The following is an 18,577-nucleotide window of genomic DNA, read 5'->3' on the forward strand; positions in this document are numbered from 1 at the left end:
AGGTAGAGTGTGGTGGGAAAATGGCTTGGATAAACAATAATAATGTTGCCTCTTTGCATCACAGGTTAGCCAATATTCAGGGCCTTACATGTTGTTGGTTTTTTTTTTGTTTGTTTTTTTTCCTTTTCAGTTAGGAGAAATTCTTTGGTGCTATCCTGGTTATTTACAAAGGAAGTACATGAAGTCTTATTTTCTTCAACATAGTAGACACAACAACAGGCAGCTGCTTTACCCACAGTTTCCAAGTCTACCTCTCCAGTCAGTTCTGTGCCCCAAGGAGCAGTGTCTCTGTTCCCCCTCAGTCTCCAGTGTCTGCTGACATGCTCCCCACTTTACTCCTTGGAAAACACACAGAGCGTATTAAAAAAAATCCCTGCCTCCTGAAATGCAAAACCACTCTGCCCATACAGTTTACCATCTGATCAGGCCTTGCCTTGCAGCCTAAACGCTTGGGCTGTGGCTTTCAGTGTTTCCAGCTATCCCACCACACAAAGGGCTTAATTGCTCCTTTCATTTAGCCTGAAAGAAGTGTACTAAGCATACCCATCAGATTTCCCCAGGTCTGTGATGTCTACAGATCAAAGACCCATTTGATGACCGCATTTAACAACTTGCAGCACAACAATAATAAAGCAATGAACACCTATATGTGCCTTGTTCAGGTCTTGTCTTTCTGTTACTGTGTATTTATCTGTTTAGATTTTGAGCTCCTCAGGATAGGTACTGTGTTGTTCTATGTGTTTTGTATTGATCCTAGCACAAGGAATCAATTTTTAATGGTGTTTTTTGGCAACTTCTGGAATATCAATTTTAAATACTAATGAGAGAATAGTCAATCCTGGGAGCCAAATATCTTGAAAGAAAAGGCATGCTTTCAGTACTGGGGAAGAATGGTTTTCTAAGTATATAACCAGAAAAATCCCCACCCCACCCCCAAGACTTCCACTGGAAATAGACAACCGTCCTGGGGGACATTATGTTTGCCTTTCTACTCTGGTTTTCCAGCCAATGTTTCTGTCTTTAATAAGGCAAAGGGGAAAAATAGTACAGCTTTTTCAAAGGGGTGTGAGGGTACTGTGCTCACTTCCCATAACTCTTTCTTCCATCCACTGTATAAGAAATGAAGAGGTTTTAGCATCACCCTGGGTAACATTGATGTGTTTTTGAGGTAAGTATTAAGCCCCCTTCCATTTCTCTCTGAACAGGGAATAAAAATATTGCTTTTTGACTTTTTCTAAGTAGCAAGACAATGTAACATTATTTTTGAATTAAGAAACACAGATCTTTCAGATAAACAGTAATATTGTATAAAGAAATTGGTTGAGGTTTAGTGACCACGGTACAGGATGAGGACACAGGAGAACTGGGATCTAACTTGGGTCCTGCCAAACATTCCTACGTAGTGTTAGGTTAGTCACTTATACCAGAATCTTCAAAGGTGGCCACTTATTTTATGTTTCTCATTTTAAGGGTTTAGAACTTGCTATACCTGAGGCGTGCTATTTAGAAATGCTGACCACTCTCAAGTTCAGTTGAAAGCAATGTGAACTGCAGATGCTTATCTGGTCTGAAAATTCAGGCATCTGGCATCTCACCTTAGCACCCAAAATTAGTGGATGCTCTTGTAAATGTTGTCCTTAATCTCTCTCTACCTCAGTTCCCCATCTGGAAAATGAGGTTAACAATATTTCCTTACTTGTGAAGATAAATTAATTGTTTGCAAGGCAATCAGATAGTACAGTGAATACATTAGAAAACCCATAGGGAGAAAAAAATATTCTGTACTTAGTGCAAGGTTTGGGTGATGTGCACTGCAGTACATAAGGAATGGGGCCACACGCTGAATGAGGAAATTAAATGTATGAAACAGCTGCCTTGTTTCTTGAGCATCATCCATCTTTTCAATGAACAAGGCATGGGAACTGTAATAAATATAGGAGCATGTAAATAAATACATGCAAGGGGTTAGGAATAAATTGCATGGGCAACCTAAATTCTGGCATTTCTTAATTTCTCAGTGTTTGACTTTGCAAATTAATAGTTTTTTAAATGAAATACTGGGCAAATACATTTGTGAGCATAATTTCAAAATCCAATTATTGATTTGAATCAGACATATTCATATCTCTTTTTGTTAATTTTCTGTTAGCATATGAATGATCTGTTTCTGCATTAACATTTATAGACCAGCTATGACACACACAAAATCCATATTCACAGACAAGCAAGGGTATTCATTATTTACTACTTGTCACTCATTATTCACTATGTGTTCCTAATTATTGCCTTAGTCAAAAGTTTTATTTATCCAATCAGAGTACAGAAATAAAAACATGTGACATCAACATTTTCAAACTTTATATTTAAGGCACTTATATAGCCCTCATTATTATTATATGAGAACCTCACAATCTTTAACATATGTCTCCTCACAACACCTCTGTGAAAAAGGGAAGTGCTGTTATCTTCATTTTATAGATGGAGAAGCTGAGGCACAGACAAAGTAACTTGCCCAAAGTCACACAGAAAGTTGTGGTAGTTTAGGGAACTGAACCAGTGTCTCCTGAGTCTGAGGCGATGCCCCTAGACATTGGACCAGTCATGGTGCTTAAAGTAAATGATATCATTTGTAGAGGTGCTCAGCACCCATAATTATTAAAATCAATGGAAGCTGTAGGGACTCTGCACCTCATAAAATCAGGACATATATTTGAGAGTTGAACTGTAGGCACCCATATTTGAAGGCTAGGTAACCAGATGATTTGCATTCCATTTACAGTGATCTAGGGGCTACAATTTGTTCAGACAAAAGTTTTGATGAACACTAAGAATAATAAATATGTTTGCAAAAATGTTTAGTGGGTAGAGTAAATTCCCTAAATAGGTTTTTCTTAAGGACTATTTTGCTTGGTTCTAATATACCTGTTCTTTGAATATAGTGGGTGGTGTAACTGCTTCTGTCCAAATTCAAGTGAACTTTTCAGCACATAACTGAACTTGCAATTAGATTTATTAAGCCTGTATTAATCAGTGTGAAATTGAGTTTCGTGTTTTCGATCTCCCTGATGTTTGTCCTTTATCTTGTTTGTGTTAGGCTTCATTGCGTCTGTATTGTGTGGTTTGAAAATGATGTGGGTGTTAATGAATCCAAATGTTGTGAACCTGTTCCAGAAGAAAAAGTAAGATCTACTCCCAGGTGTGACAACTTTGGGAAAAAAATAAGAGTAGATTTTACCCTGTGCTATGAGAATGAGAAGGGGTAGAGAGGAAAGAGTTTCTCTCCCTTTCCCCACTTCCTTATCCCACATATCATACATATTTAACGCTCAGAAAACACAAAGCAAAGAGGTTGGCTCCTATAACCACATATGTTCAACAGTGTCTGTCAGGCATCTTAGTGAGGCCTCCCGCACAGTGCCTCTCCACTCAGTATATACTGCACTGTAGGGACATCACTGTTGGTCCTTGATCCTTGGGGGACTGCAGGACTTGCTGCTTCCACCTGGAGAAAGTGGAAGCAAAGAGCTTGATTCTCCCTGGTGTAGTGACTTAAGCTCATGTGAACTTAATGGAAAGGGATTCCACCCACAACATGAGGCAAAAAGACACCAGTGAGGTGAATTTCTACATATCTGAACCTTTTTGTAGACAGTGTTACCTTGCTTTGGAGACTGAGCTGCAAACTGGGCATGGCTGGGACAAAGGAATGCAGTTTTGTAAACCTTCACAGCACTGCTTTGCAAGCTCTTCATCTAATTAGATTGTCATGAGCAACCTGTGTAGATTATAATAGTCACAGCTGTCTCAATCAATGGAGCTGCAACAACTTACACCCACAAAGGATCTGACCCTATACATTTATTTCCCTAATCTTATCAGTGTTTATTCTTATAACTCCTATTCTAAGCAATACATATACCATAAAAACTTCCTTAATACTGCTTTTTAGAAAGGAAAATAGTTTAAAATATATTCTAGATATATGTATTTTTCTATCTGAAAATAGATCTATCTATTCTGCATTATTGAATACATGCAGAGTATATTTTAAACCTAGGATCTTGACATCCTCTCCATGAAAATGAATGAATTTCTATTAAATCTTCCTTGGTATTTTATTATCAGCAATGAGATATGAAAGTTCATTTTAATATTCAGGTATACTATTGCAACTGAAACTTCATATAGCCCTCTGTGTTACTCCTAGCTAAAGTGTTTTCTTTGTGAATTCTTTTCCTATTTCATTACAGAAATAGAGTTCTAAATAAACCTAGTGTCACAAATGAAACATTTCATTTTTAATCATTTGAAAATAAATTTCCAAATCTTTCTGAGGGTTTTCCTGTAGTGTTTACCAGCTGGAAGACTACTAAAGGAAACAACATATTTTTTTTAAGTATTTTCCTGGTCATTTTTTTTAAAATGGCCTGTGACCATTTTTTCAATATTATGTGTCTGCACATCTGGACACATTAGGCTCAGAGTCCAGTTCTGAGCATCAAAACTGGGATTTTTGCGTACAGAAATATCTATAAATATGCAAATGCCATATGTGAGCAAATATGAATTTTAGTCACTCAGGGTTGTACCCTAAAACTAGTAGGCTCAAATTTTGAGGCAGTTTTTGAAAATTTAGTCCTTTAAGTTACAATTAAATTTTTCACCTTTTCTGAATGTATTTTTTTTTTTTTAAATTATAGCACTTAATATTAACTTAAAAATTGGTATGAAACTAATTGAAAAAATGAGTGGGTTGGTTACTGACAACATAGGCTGACCACATCACAAAAAATACCAGTTGGTGTTCTTTCTTACAGCCATGTTGGTTTTAGAGATTGTGTTCTATAAATAATGAGAGACATCTAATTAATTCTATATCAAACTTTGTGGAAATCTGTTACTTCTGTAGCAGAAATACAGCAGAGTTATTCTGTAGAAAGTCTTTTTATCTAAAACTCACCATACAGGCCAAGAAATGCCATCTGGATATGTTATTGCTTGTCTGGTGGTACCCACTAGCTTTCAATATGCTGTGAACCAAGTCTTCTGTGATAGGATGTTTCTGGAAAATAAAAAGAAAGGTAGTGATCAACTTCATCCATCAGCTGGTATTTGGTTCCCAAGTTTGACTCGGTGTGGATAAGGGTGACCACTTGAGTCCTGTGCTGGGTGGAGCAAATGGAATCCATTATCAGTTCTTCAAATAATTAGATTTAATGCCCATTCTAATTTCCATCTCATGAAAATATATGAGCTTCCTAGAAATAACCCAGGAGAACCTTGGAATCACCAGGAGGATCTTGAAAACAGGATCCAAGGATTTTTATCCTTGGTCTGGTAGAGAGTGTTGAATTCAAGAGACATAAAAGAAATATTTTAAAAGTGAATCGTAGATGCTTTAGATCTAAATTTTAGTAACAAATCAATCAGGATGGACAGAGTTTCAGGACTATAAGAATAGAACCTCCTTGATAAGGATGACACATTGATAAAATCACACCTAAAAGAAGCAGCTTATGTGTACAGAAAGGAAGAGGTGAGACATTCTGTCTAAAACTAAAAGATTGTCTTTTAGTGTGATGGGGTGTGGAAGGGGTAAAGATTTTGCCTTCCTGAGAGTGGAGCAGTGGAAATGAGTCCTCCAAACAGCATTGAGCGGCTGTGTAGGGTGCAGCCAATCAGAAAAGAGCTACAAGGAGCAACCAATCTGGGCCCAGTAGGTCCATATAAGAGGAGCTGCAGGGTAGAACAGGGTGAGTTGCTGCCAGGAGCTCAAGGAGTGAGGACCTTGTAGGCTGCAGGAAGGGTAGCACCTTGGACAGAGCAGTTGTTGCCTGGGGGAGCAAGAGTCCTGGCTGGCTCATGGGACTTGCTAGCTCAGTGCCATGAGGTAAGGCAAAGAAGGTGTTGGGTCCATCAGGAAGTGATCCAGGGAGTCAAAGCAGTTTAGAGTTTAGTTAAAGAGATGCAGTAGGAGGCTGCTATCTACAGGATCCCTGTGTCAGGACTCAGAGCAGTGAGCTGACCTGGGTCCCCCCGGTCCCCAAATCACTGGGAAGTGGTTTGACTACTGAGCAATGGTACCCAACCCCAGAAGGGAGAAAAACAGAGGGTGACCTGGCCAGAAGACCGAATCATGAAGAGGATGCTGAGGTTCCTGGAGAGACATGGGTCGGCAGGCAGAGATGACTACTAGAGAGGCACCACTGGAAGAGGGCACACCGACTGGCAGAGCTAATCCCCAGGACAGTCAGCAGGAGGTGTCACTCTGGTGAGTGAACCCTGTCACGGGCTGATTAAAAATTTTCTGTTGACCCTTTTTTTTTTCCAATGGGAAATTGGGTTTTTGATTACCCTTTTTTGTGGGTGGGTGGGTAGGTGAAAAATGTCTGCTTCCACAGAAAATGGCATTTCCTTAAACTTTTAATTTGAAAACCTTCTCCCCAAAATTTTCCAAGGGGGCAGAACATTTTGGAGCATTTTCTGGGTAGCTCTTCCTATTTTGTATGCCTCACAGATCTCTCTGAAATGAAATTTCACTGATTGTTGGAAGCTGAATATTTTTTTCCATCTAAACTGAGGCCATTTCTCCAAATAAAACCTCTTTCCAAGAGGAAAATCACAGAATGGCTGAGACAAAATTAGACGTCAGTGATGTAAGCTTACATACTGATATCTGAAGGTCCTGCGTGTAGTTGTTACAGGATTAGTAGGTTGAATCTTCATACTTTCATAAATTCAGTCAGTTACAGAAAAAGCTTCAGTGTCATAACTGCATAATACTTCTCTCATATTTTCCTTCTGGTCCACTGAAGAATTCATGTAATCTCAAGAACTCTATTGTCACATCTTTCTTGTGTGTTCCTTACTTCTGTTCTGATTGCATAAAATCAGAGACATTCCTAAACAGTGGAGAGCTCTGACTCTCACTCCTCTCAGAGCTTCACTCAGGACCTTAGTAAAACACTGTCTGGGAGAGCTCAACAAGCTTGAAGTTAAAAAGTACTGGCTAACCCTTCCAAATAATGATGGGTTATGTAATATATGTACACTGCAACACAACCCTGCATCTACAGTGTAATTGTGCTAGCCCAGGCTTTGGACTTTGACCAGATTCTGGGCACTGTGCCCAGCATGGAGCCAACTAGGTTTCATGATGACCAGTCAGCCAAGATGGTGTTCTGTTGGCCCCTGAATCCAGCCTGAGGACTGATGGTAGCCAGCAGCAGGTTCCCAGTGAGGAGCATGAAGTGACTCTTTTAATGAAACGAGTCCCAGAGCAGGCTGTGTATCAGGATCAACAGCAAATTTTTGGTCTCTATTTGGAAGAGCTCTTTGATTTCCCACTGACCCCCCACCCCCAGGAACAGCCTACTGCCATGCCTGCAGCAAACCCCTTGGAGACAGAAGCCTCCCCAGAGTGTGTGACTCACATTTACAGTCTATTATTATTGTAATGGGAGCAATTTCTGCTTTAAGAAGCAATGCAAAAATAAATCCCAGCTACCAGTGCTTGGCCACTAATGGCAGATTGTATCACAGTGCCTTGGTGTCCTTTCTCCCCTCCCCCCTCCCACCATATGGAGTTAAAAATGGTGACTTGGAATTTTGTAACTCATTAACATCTGTAAAGGTTATTTTAACTAAGACAAAGATGTTTGCTAGGGTCATTCTTGTTTTCCTTTCAGTAATGAGAAATTTGCCACTGTGTAATCCCCTTGGATCTATGGAGCTACCTGTAAACAGTGAACTAAGTGTGGGTGTTTGGGAAACAGTTAGTCCATTTCAGTTAGAGGTTATCCAGGCCATCTGTGTGTTACAAAATCATTTCTCCAAAGTAGGAGAGGGGTTTTTCCCCAGAACTGTGCTGGATGGAGAAAGGTACAGATTTCAGTGTGTTTGGGTGAAGTAATAACAGGGTGAAAGCTGTCTGTGAGCTAATGCACTATTCTGTTAATTCCCTTATAGATTCGGACCCAATTCTGACTGCCAATAATTGCAAATGTTTCCTGAAGCAGCTAGTCAGTCACATTGCGGGAAAGGGCATGTTTTCCAGGTCCCCCGGTATAGCTGAACTAGTCCACTCCACTCACTAATGTGCTGTTTGGTCACTATATGTTTGAATACTTCAGCTGTATATGCTGCAGGTTTCCCTTCAGCAGCTTGGACTAAATCTCCCTCTGCCAGTATGGCACCACGCGAACAATTACGTCTTCCAAAATATGAAAGGCCTGAAATGACAGAGAAAAGCCTTTTTGCAGAAATGGCACTATATACACCTGCCCCCACTCCCATGGCAATTAGTTATAAATTTTTTATGAAACAAAAAAATATAATTTAAACTTGCCATTGTCTCTGTGCTTCCTTAGCTGTGATTAACAAGGCTGAGTCCAGAGACAGTATGAGGACTGAAGCATCCCCTTCACAGTATGAGCTGTTTAACTTCAGAAATGTTACATTTGATGTCCTTGAGATTCCACCAAAATTAATTAATTCTGTGCTACTCCACTCAGCTAATTTAGACAATATCCTTCTGTTTCCTGTCCTGTTTCAAGATCCTCAACCTGTACTACCCACGGTTCTTCGGGAACCCTTTCCTTGGCCCAATGTACCTTCACAGGCTCTTCCAAAAAGAAGCATTTCAGTGATAAAGTTATGGTAAATGTTCATGAGAGGGCAGACCAGCAGGTTCAGTAACAGAAGTAGATAGACAAAAGACTGGAACAATAGGCAGGAGGAAAGGCTGAGGCTCTTCACCCAGTTGGAGGACAGGGTTTCATCAAGGGAGCAGGTACTTGCAAAGCAGTTCCTTGGACAGGAACCATGGCTAAGGGAGTAGGACAGAGTTCAAAAGAAAATTGTTTCAGCAACTCCAGTCCATAATAGCTGCAAGAGTGGCATCTCCTGCTGCCTCCTCAACACCACAGCATGATCGCCCTGCAATGTGCCCTCAGTCCAGCAGTAGCTTGGACAACCCCATGTTTCGGCAGCCCATACATTCAAGACTCATGAGTGGCTGTGCAGGGCAACTAAACCCCATGCCACCTTCCTTCTTCATCCCCTCTCTGGAGGAAACATCCATTTCCCTCTCCTTCCACCAAGTGAGAGGAAAATGTGTAACGAAGGAAAAGGAGAATGTGAAGCCAAAGGATATGTAGTGGTAGGAGGACTGTCAGGCATTAACTATTTCCTTGTTTGTGTGGTTTTATAGTGGTATCTGGCCTGCCCAACATTGTGAGAGTGCTTTACTATTTTAAAAAGAACAGATGCATCCGAAAAAGTGGGCTGTAGCGCACGAAAGCTTATGCTCAAATAAATGTGTTAGTCTCTAAGGTGCCACAAGTACTCCTGTTCTTTCTGCGGATACAGACTAACAGGGCTGCTAGTCTGAAACCTGTCATTACTATTTTAAGACACGTTTACAAATAAAGCATGTTATATCTTCAGGAAAGCTTATTGTTATCACTGTGTCACATCATACAATCATTATTTGAGGTAATATAGCTAAAAACACAATCAAGAGCAATTAAGTATTAGTAATCAAATGGTATTCCTCTCTTTTGCTAGGTACAGTGAACCCATAAATTCCATCTCTACACCCATTCTTTTCCCTCATCCAAATTCATTATTCATCAAGTCATTCAGGCTTCTAGTGCAACCAAGCTCCCACCGTCACATGCCGCCCCTCCCCTTAACCCTTTTTCCCCTCGCAAGCACATTTCTACAGGTACTATCTCCCCCTCTGTCATTGGGCCATGCAAGTCCATAATGTGAGAACACAAAGCATCGAAAGGATGACTTCTACTGACCAAGTGGAGCTATCACTGTGAGAGCAGGTTATACTCTTTGGCTTAGGGTACCGATCTAGCATCCCCTCACTGTCACATTCAGGGGGAAATGGATCACTGATGGCTTCATAGAGGTTGAGCAGAGCAAGCCACAATAATGCAGACAGCATTGATGACACTGGCATCCAAATGGCTCTGTAGATATCTCCAATGTGATTTCAATTCACACAATCACACATTCAACAACTATTTTATACCTGCTGAGACTGTAATTAAACCTTCTTTTGCCAGGGCCTCTGAAATCAGGGTACGGTTTCATAAGCCAAGGCAAAAGGGGTAATGTGGGGCCCCCCAGAATAATAGTGGGGACAGTAACACTATTTATGTCAATGTCATTTGGTAAGAAGAGTGTCCCAACCTGTCCATGGAAGTAGACTCCTGAGTGGTGAAAACTCTGGAATCATGAACTTTTCCTTTACAACCCACATTAACATTCATAAAGCTTCCTCTCTGATCCACTAGTGCCTACATAACAATAGAGTAGTATCCTTTGTAGTTTATGTACTTGTGTGCTCCTTGAGGAGGGCAAACTATGGGCACATGAGTTCCATCAACAGCCCTGCCACAGTCAGGGAACCCTGCTCTCTCAAAGCCAGTAATTACCTCAGGAATATCTCTAATGCCTGCCATTTTGGGATAAACCATATGCCTGATTGTCTGTTACCTCTACCACCACTTTAACCAGTCGACTTTCCAACTGCAACCAGATTGGCAATGAACCTGTAGCAGTCTAGGGTAGCGAGCTTCCAGATGGTTGTAGCAGCACATTTCTGGACTGGCAAGTGTGAGATCAGTTGTGCCTATTTATGCTGGAAGGTCAGGGCAAGCTGCTCTCAAAGCTCCAGAAATGTGGCTTTCATTTGAAAGTTCTGGATTCACTACTGATCATCCGAGGTCTGCATAACAGTGTGGTCCCATCAGTCTGTGATTGTAGCCCTGTGCCAGAATCAGTAATCTATGTAAGGGACCTCAGTGGCTATGCCATTTACACTGAGCAGCATCTGCCAGTGAGAGTCTGCGATGACAAGGCGGTACTTCTCTTCCTGCAGGAAATCCGTCAGATAAAGAAAAAGTTGCTGAAATATCCACCAGTGCTTTGTGGATGCTCTGCCCATTTCCTGACACAGTAGTGAAAGCAGCAGCAAGAGAAGTTTGTCAAAAGGTGCCACCTCCATGTTGCTGGCTCTGGTAGCTGGGAGTGCACAGACCAAAAAGAGTAGTCAGCGCGCTGTGTTGGTGGGCTGTTCAAACTTCGTGTAACATACAGGGTGGACAGTAAAGTTTTCCCACAGTGCACCACTGTATTAAGGCTGGAGCAGCCACATTGGGGGAGCACTAAGGACTCTGGGCTATGATTACTTTAACTTGGATGTATGTGCTGCAGTGTAGACACCAGAGCTCCAGGTTTGAACATGGGTTAGAAAAGTCTTAATGTAGGGGTTAAAAACCTATGTAGATGCTCAAGCCTAGGCTTTCCTAACATTGGTCAGCTGACTTGATTTCCACTAACCCTGGGCTTAATTAGAGTGTAGATGTACCCAGAGAGACTTAAGACATGCCTAGGCCACACTGTAAGGATGGAGGTAAGGAAGGCCTAGCAGATCTCAATTTAAAACGAAATGCTGAGCATGTTTGGAAAGGGATGTGTCAGGAGTCCTTAATGCAAGAGCCCTTATTCCTTGGACAAGAAAAAAAGGAAGAGAAAGGAGGTGGCTGAATGAAAGCATTTCTGTGTAGAAAAGTTAAGGAAACAGCAGGTAGAGTTCATCTTTCAGGTAACAGCTGTAGGATTCCAACAAACTACTGTGTAGGTGCTGGAGAAGGTGGAGTTGAAATATGAGGGAATCAATAATAATAAATGCTGCCAGTATTTTCATATAGTTGTGGGTAAATGTTCTGTGTTGGTACATTTCATTAGTGAGCATGTCAACTTATATTATTTTGTCTTTGCTGCTTTAATAAATAGGTTTGTTTAAAACCAATGTCTATGGTGGGAAGAAGGAATGCATCTCTGCTCCTGACAAAGAGAGTGAGTGGTTTTCTTGTTGATAGGCAGCTGCAGATAGGGAACTGAAGCAGCAAAATATTAACTTACAAAAATTGAAACAAACAAATATGTTTTCTGATAAAGAAGGAAGAGTCAATTTTCACATGTTCCAGGATTCTTTACAGCTGTGAGTTTGTTCCTTAGGCTTCTTAAATTCTCAGCTTCTTTGTACTAGTGAATGGTACACTCCCATTGATTAAAATGTGTATGTAATTGAATTTGACTATAAAGTGCATATTTCTATAACTAATGTTTTCACTGAGTCAGACAGGGCTATAGTGAGGGATTTTCATTCCTAACATACCTGTAGTAATTATCCATGTTCTACTGATAGTTATTTAGTGTTTAATTAAAATGTAGAGAGGGGATATAAAGCTGGTAAGGATAAAATAGCACGTCAACCCCAAAAGTTGCAATAAAGTTTAAGCATAAAAATGCCAACTATAGGTTTCTGTGTATTTATTGCCAGCATCTGGTAGCAAGCCTGGGGAAAATGGAGTGGTAGGTGTTTCTGAAGTAATATCCTCCCTTACTACAAGTTGGATGGTCAATACTTGAATTATTAACTCAACAAATCAACCAGAATAAGGTATATTTACAGCCTGATAGTCTGTGACATTAAGTATACCATATTTGTTAAGATTCACTGTGGGTGGGGAGAGAGCTGAGGATGTGGGAGTAGTGCAGGCAGCTAGAAAGGACAGGCATCAATTCAGATATATGTCTAATAAATTAACACAGATATCTTTGCAAAAGAGCCTGTAGATGTGCTATATTCAAAGGCACACTATTAGATTTGAAGAAGCTTATATTCATTAATCTCTGTGAATGTCTTACACTTGTCTGACATGGTTCCAAATGCTTACTCTGATGTAACATATTAAGTGAGGATAATAATCTATTTGAATTTATGAGGTGTGCTCTCATTGCAATGTGTGACTCTGCACACACAACTCTGAATGCTAACAAGTTAAACATGTAAATTCCTGTGCACTGTGATGAATGAATGGCAACTTTTTTCTTAACAAATAATTATAGATGGGGTTCACCTTGGATCAATTAAATCATAGTAGGTGACATTTTTTCAAAATTCCTGAAAATGGTTTTGCAGTTTTTCCTGCAGAATTGATTCATTTTCATTGGGCAGGGGGAGGGAGGCACAGGGGAAGATCTGGGTCCAAAACCCTCTCAAATGGAAAACCATTTTATATTACTGATTCATAATTCTGATTCAATTTCACACTTAAATACTGTGGGTATAATTTTCCACTCTAGCTGGGCCAGGCTTGGTGTATGAACTGAAGTGGTACGGGAAGGGTGATTTTAAGCCAACTTTATACCTCTGGTATTCTGGCCCAAGCTGCCAAAGAAGTTAGAGAAACAACGTGGTAATGTATTTTATTGGACCAACTTTGCAAGTAAGAGAGACAAGCTTTCGAACTTGCACAGAACTCTTTGTAAGTTGAAAACTTGTCTCTCTCACCAGCAACATTGATCCAATAAAAGATATTACCTCACCCACATTGTTTCTCTCATATCCTGGGATCTACATAGCTACACCAACACTGCATACAAAAATAAGTTAGAGCAAGTTGAATTCTTCTTTAAATTATTCTTAATTGCAATCGACACCTTGGGCCATTCCATATCCAAAAATCATTGGATTGCAGTGAGCTCTGGTCATGTCCCTCCATTCCCTGACACAGCTCATAGTCTGGGAGCTGTGATGTCTGTGTATGGCCATTCCATCAGCTCTGTGCTATCCCGAGAAACTTTATATGCTGGAGATGGTTCCTGGTGCTTTCCATTAGGTATCTAGGCTCTTTACTTCCAGATTATCATAAAGCAGATGGACAGTGATGGAGAATTTGACCAGTACCTTTAGTTCAAATCTTAAAATAATTTTGTGGGACTTCGTAATGTGCGTACTGATTTGATTTCATAAGTATTTAATTTTAGTATAGTATCCTATTTAATATGGCTAAATAAAGCACTACATAATGTAGTGGCATTTCAGAAGAGCCAGAGCTGGAACTAGGTGCCCAATCTCTTCCACGTCCTCTGCACTTTGATTGTTTAACTGAAATAAGTCATAAGAGTCAATTCCTGGTTTTTCAGAACCAAAACTTGACTCGCAATCTGAAGCATAAATAACCAAAACCCAGCCTCTACTCAGCCCATCTCCTGTAGCATTACAATGCCTACACTAAATAAATAATTGCACAGAATAATTGCATACAGTTACTGATGGTGCTTTTATAGGGATCTCTCAGTGGAGCATCATATAATATCATCTTCTGGTATCTCCACTTTTTTCCCCTTTGAATAAAATATAGTTACCATAGGATTTTGTCAGATTTCACTCTAAATTCTGTGAGATTCACAAATAATTGCTGTGTGCTCCCAATATGTTGATCTTAATGCAACATTTTAAAGAAGGAGGCACAGAAAATAAAATTAAAAGTCCAGTGTCTATTCTCAAAGAAAATCGCAATTTTTTAATACAAAAGGCTTGGTTGTCATGTTTTCCTTGCAGAATATTAGAAGCGACTGTTTGAAAAGGAGAGAATTTACAGTAGAATGAATGAAAAAAAGGTTGAAGGCATCTGTTCAATTTGCGTTTATATTCTCCCACGTTTGATAATGTTAAAAACAAAGATGATATTTTCCCCCTGGTTTGCCGTCAAACAGAAAGAACTACCATTGCTTTTTAATTCCCTGTTTGTTTCTTTGTAATCAAGAGGCAATGTTTAAATCAACAGATCCAATGTCCCCCTCTACAAAGCCAACGTTTTGCTGAGGAGTGATTTGTGAAAATGGCCTTAGGCATTGCTTCTTTTTCTCATGCTTAAGGAGCAAAGAAAATCTCTTACCCTGTCAGTGCTACTGGAGTCATGACTGTTTGGCAGCTATTTAATTTAAAACTGCCTTAGTTTAGTGCCTTTTTTGTCCAAGCAACTGTGGTTATACTGTAACATACATATGTCCATGCTGGCTATTCTCTCTTCATTTTCAATTTTAAACATAAATGATATTCTGCGTTGTCAAACTTTTTTTCAACCTCGAGCCAAGTAGCCCTTCTCCAAAGCACCCAACAACTCAGCACCGACCCTAGCCACTCCCTCCACTCCTGCCCGCCAACTTCCAATTTGATGACTTTTTTCAGGGACCTGACTTCTGATTTTTTGGAAAGCATGAGGTTGGCAATAGTGTACATAGAAGCGGTTCTCCAGCTGTGTCCACATATCTAAATAGCTTAATTGCCATCTACATGTTACAAAGTGTGACAAAATAGTATAGCTGGGAAAAGGTTAAGAGTTCCTGCCTATCACATGGTTGGATGGGGTTTACAAGGAAGAGGAAGGTGGGCTTCATGGAACCCAGCCCGAAGGGAAAAATGGCAAGAATACTCCAGAAGACTGCGAGATGGCCCAGGTTCTTTTCTTCTCTTCTTTTTTTGTCACAGAACATTTTGGGATGCAGCCCCTGAAATCTGACAAGAAAAGGATAGGACTGAAGGGACAATTAGCTGGTGGACAGTAGCTCATCTCAGTGGACATTGGAGATAGTCGTCACCCCAGGGAGACTCATGGTCTAGTTGGGGAAAACAGAAGGTCCACAAGGGGGGCACTGCTTCAGCCACACTACTACAATTATACTATCTTAGGTCAGCTCAACTTTTTGTCCACTCCTATCAGTATCTCAAGTGAAACAGAGCAACTGTATTTCCAATTAAACTGGCCAGTATGTTCTGGCCTCTTTGCACCGGTCCAGAGTGAGATAAAGCAGCCAGATCACACCAGTGAATCTGGTGATGAATATTAACATTTAAAAAATTAATATTGATACTTAACTTTAAAATTATTAGACATATGTGCTAACATTCTCCGTTTCTTGTTTAATATTAATTTACAAAAAATTATTTAAAAACCCTAAAACTCAGACTAAATCTTTAAGAACTCTTTAAGATAGAGTGCAGAGTACATATCAGTAATTTAGGGTAATATACATTACTGGACTGTTGTAATTATCCCAATCATTCAAGAAATTCAGAGTTAAAATTGAACTTAAGGGAAATACACACATGTTAAGGAATGGAAATAGAAAGTTAGGGCATCTAAGCAATTTTAACTCAGCTCTGTAGTGACACCGTGAATGAGGAAAATGTGAATGTGTTTTTTGAATTTGGTTTAATGTAATCTGGGATCATAAATTCTTAAAAAAAAATTACTTAATTGAAATCCTATCAGTATTGCATGGTGTCAAAGGGGAAGAGAGGATGGTGTGGGAAAAGAATAGCAGAAAAAGAGATTAAAAAATAAAAAGTGTCAGCTATTACCTCTCTTACAATTCCCTCCAACCCATTTTTTTTCCCCCAGCTAGTAAGCCTTAATATTGATTGATTGAACAGCTAATGGAGTATCTCATTTAGCTTAGTTGTCAGAGGCCCGTGGTTTTTGAAACAGAAGGTACTAAGTTATGGCACATTCACCATTTAAGAGATTAAACTGATGCATGCAAGGCTCAACTACTCCCATAAATTTCTATAGCTATGATTGTTTTCTTAATTAAACTGATACTAATTGTCTATTTCCTCAGTTGGAAGTCCACTCCACTCAGTCTTCAATTTGTAAAAATCATACTTTATATTTTTCCTACACACTTTCCCTTTTAATTTAACCTGGGTCCTCTAGTTGTGCTGTTTCAGAGTATCAGACACTTGGGACTTAAAATAGACCATCAAACATATTTGGTAATAGCTCTTGAATCAGATATAGGAAACTACTAAAAACAGGAAACTCAAACATCAAGACTTTTGAATATGAGGATGTTCAGATTTAAATTTCTTAACTCTACTTTTTTGTCCAGTTCATGATCAGATCCTAAATTATATCCATTCTCCAGTTTCATGTCAGATGCAAATGAAATGACATGAAAACAGCTGCTGTTGTGAGTGTTCCTCCATTCATGATGGCAGGAAATCTCACAAGGCTGGTTGATCTCACAGAGATTTCCTACACTGAGCTTATGAAGATTTGACATTGAGTCTGAACCCAAACCCTGATTTCACTTTCAATTCAAAGTTTGGATCTAGTTGTACCATGGTATTTTCTTCCATTTTAAATTAAAATATATAAATACAATAAAAAGATATAGTTAAGGAAAGAGGCCCAAACTGTAGCAATATTCCTGGAACTTGGATGGAGGACCACAGGTTGCAGGAGGGAAGAGTTGGGAGGAGGCAACTGGGACTTGGTCTGTATGCCCTTGGCTGCAGTACAGTGGCGTATCTGTAAATAGTTCTTACTAAAAAGCCTGTTTGGTTTTAGAAGCATGGAGTCCTCTCATATTGTAACCAATATGTGATACATGAAACACAAGCTACATCCTGCACCCTAAATCTGGCCTGACTGATGCAGAGTAAAATAATGACTGAGTGTTCTTGAACTTCTGTCATATGCTCTTTATGCAAGCTCACATCCCTCCTTTACTGCTACTGCATAGTGGAGTGGAAATATATGTATTGTATATAGCTAGGGACCTCCTATTTGGGTGGACATGGGAGGTGCCATATTGTTACATAAGAGGATGGTTTTTATAATAAAGCAAGATACTGTCTTACATGACAATGTGTTTGTAACGGGTCGGGACTCACCCCTGTGGCGCCTCCTGCTGGTGACTCTGGGAATTAGCTCTTTCCAGTGGAGCGCCTTCTGCAGGCTGGTGATGTCCCGTCCGTCGTTCTGTCCTCTGTTGTTATCTCTGGACCCGCGTTGCTGCGTGCTCGGTGGCGTCCTCTTTGAGGCCACTGCCCTCCGGCAGTGCCCCTTAGTCCATCTGCACCCCCTTCCGGGGGGGTCGGTGCTCAGCAGTCCCACACCTCAGTCACTATGTTCAACCGCCCTTTGAGTCCAATCCCTTTTGTCAGGGATCTGGCATAGCAAGATGGCCGCTCCCTACGGCCAATGGCTGGGTGCACTGCAAGGAGTGAAGGGGGGGGACCCAGGCCCGCCCTCTACTCTGGGTCCCGGCCCAGGGACCCTCTGGCGTCAGCCTCGCTGTCCTTCTCTCCCCTTCTGCTGTCTGCTCCCCTGGGCCGCTTCCCCTACGGCCCCTTGCACCCGCTAGGCCCTTCCCTTCAGGGCCTGCAGCCTGGCAGGCTATGGGTTCAAGCTCCCTAGCCTCCCTGAGCCTGGCCAGCACTGCGCTGTCCACGGTGCTAGTCTCCTCCCTTGGAGACTGATCTTCCCCTGTTGAAGGCCTGGGACAGACTGACTGCTCCAGCTCTGGGCAGGCTTTATATACCTTTGAGCCTGGCCCTGATTGGCTGTCTCTAGTTGGCTAACAATAAGCCCCTTGCTGATTGGCTCACAATAAGCCCTGTCTGCGCAGGCACCCTCGCCTGCTGCAGCCCATTCTCACAGGGAGCGGGGCAATCCGCCCCACTACAGTGTTGTTATGCAACTTGAAGAGGAAAAACATACTTTCAAATATATCTGTGACCTGGTAATGAATTGGGTAGAAAAAGCTGACTCAGTTTTCCAGCTGATAATTGGCAAGCTTAGATCCCATAAGCCTATTTATAGTCTATATATCATTGAACAGCTCGCAGGACTGCCTAACAGTTCTTTATTCAAATTCTAATTCATGTACATAATGTAGCACTCTTTGGTAGTGCTAG

At 40.7% G+C, this 18,577-nt stretch overlaps 1 long non-coding RNA gene across 1 annotated transcript; it reads right to left on the minus strand.

Annotated features, from left to right (window-relative positions):
- Window positions 1-255: 255 nt before the first annotated feature.
- On the minus strand, window positions 256-17,610 carry LOC123375468. Its single transcript, XR_006581464.1, has 3 exons — window positions 17,552-17,610; window positions 4,961-5,062; window positions 256-338 (listed from the first exon to the last, which is right to left on the minus strand). It is a non-coding gene; the product is annotated as an uncharacterized LOC123375468 (long non-coding RNA).
- Between the last annotated feature and the right edge of the window lie 967 nt (window positions 17,611-18,577).

The sequence above is a fragment of the Mauremys mutica genome, chromosome 1, assembly GCF_020497125.1.
Source record: "Mauremys mutica isolate MM-2020 ecotype Southern chromosome 1, ASM2049712v1, whole genome shotgun sequence".
Taxonomy (NCBI): domain Eukaryota; kingdom Metazoa; phylum Chordata; order Testudines; family Geoemydidae; genus Mauremys; species Mauremys mutica.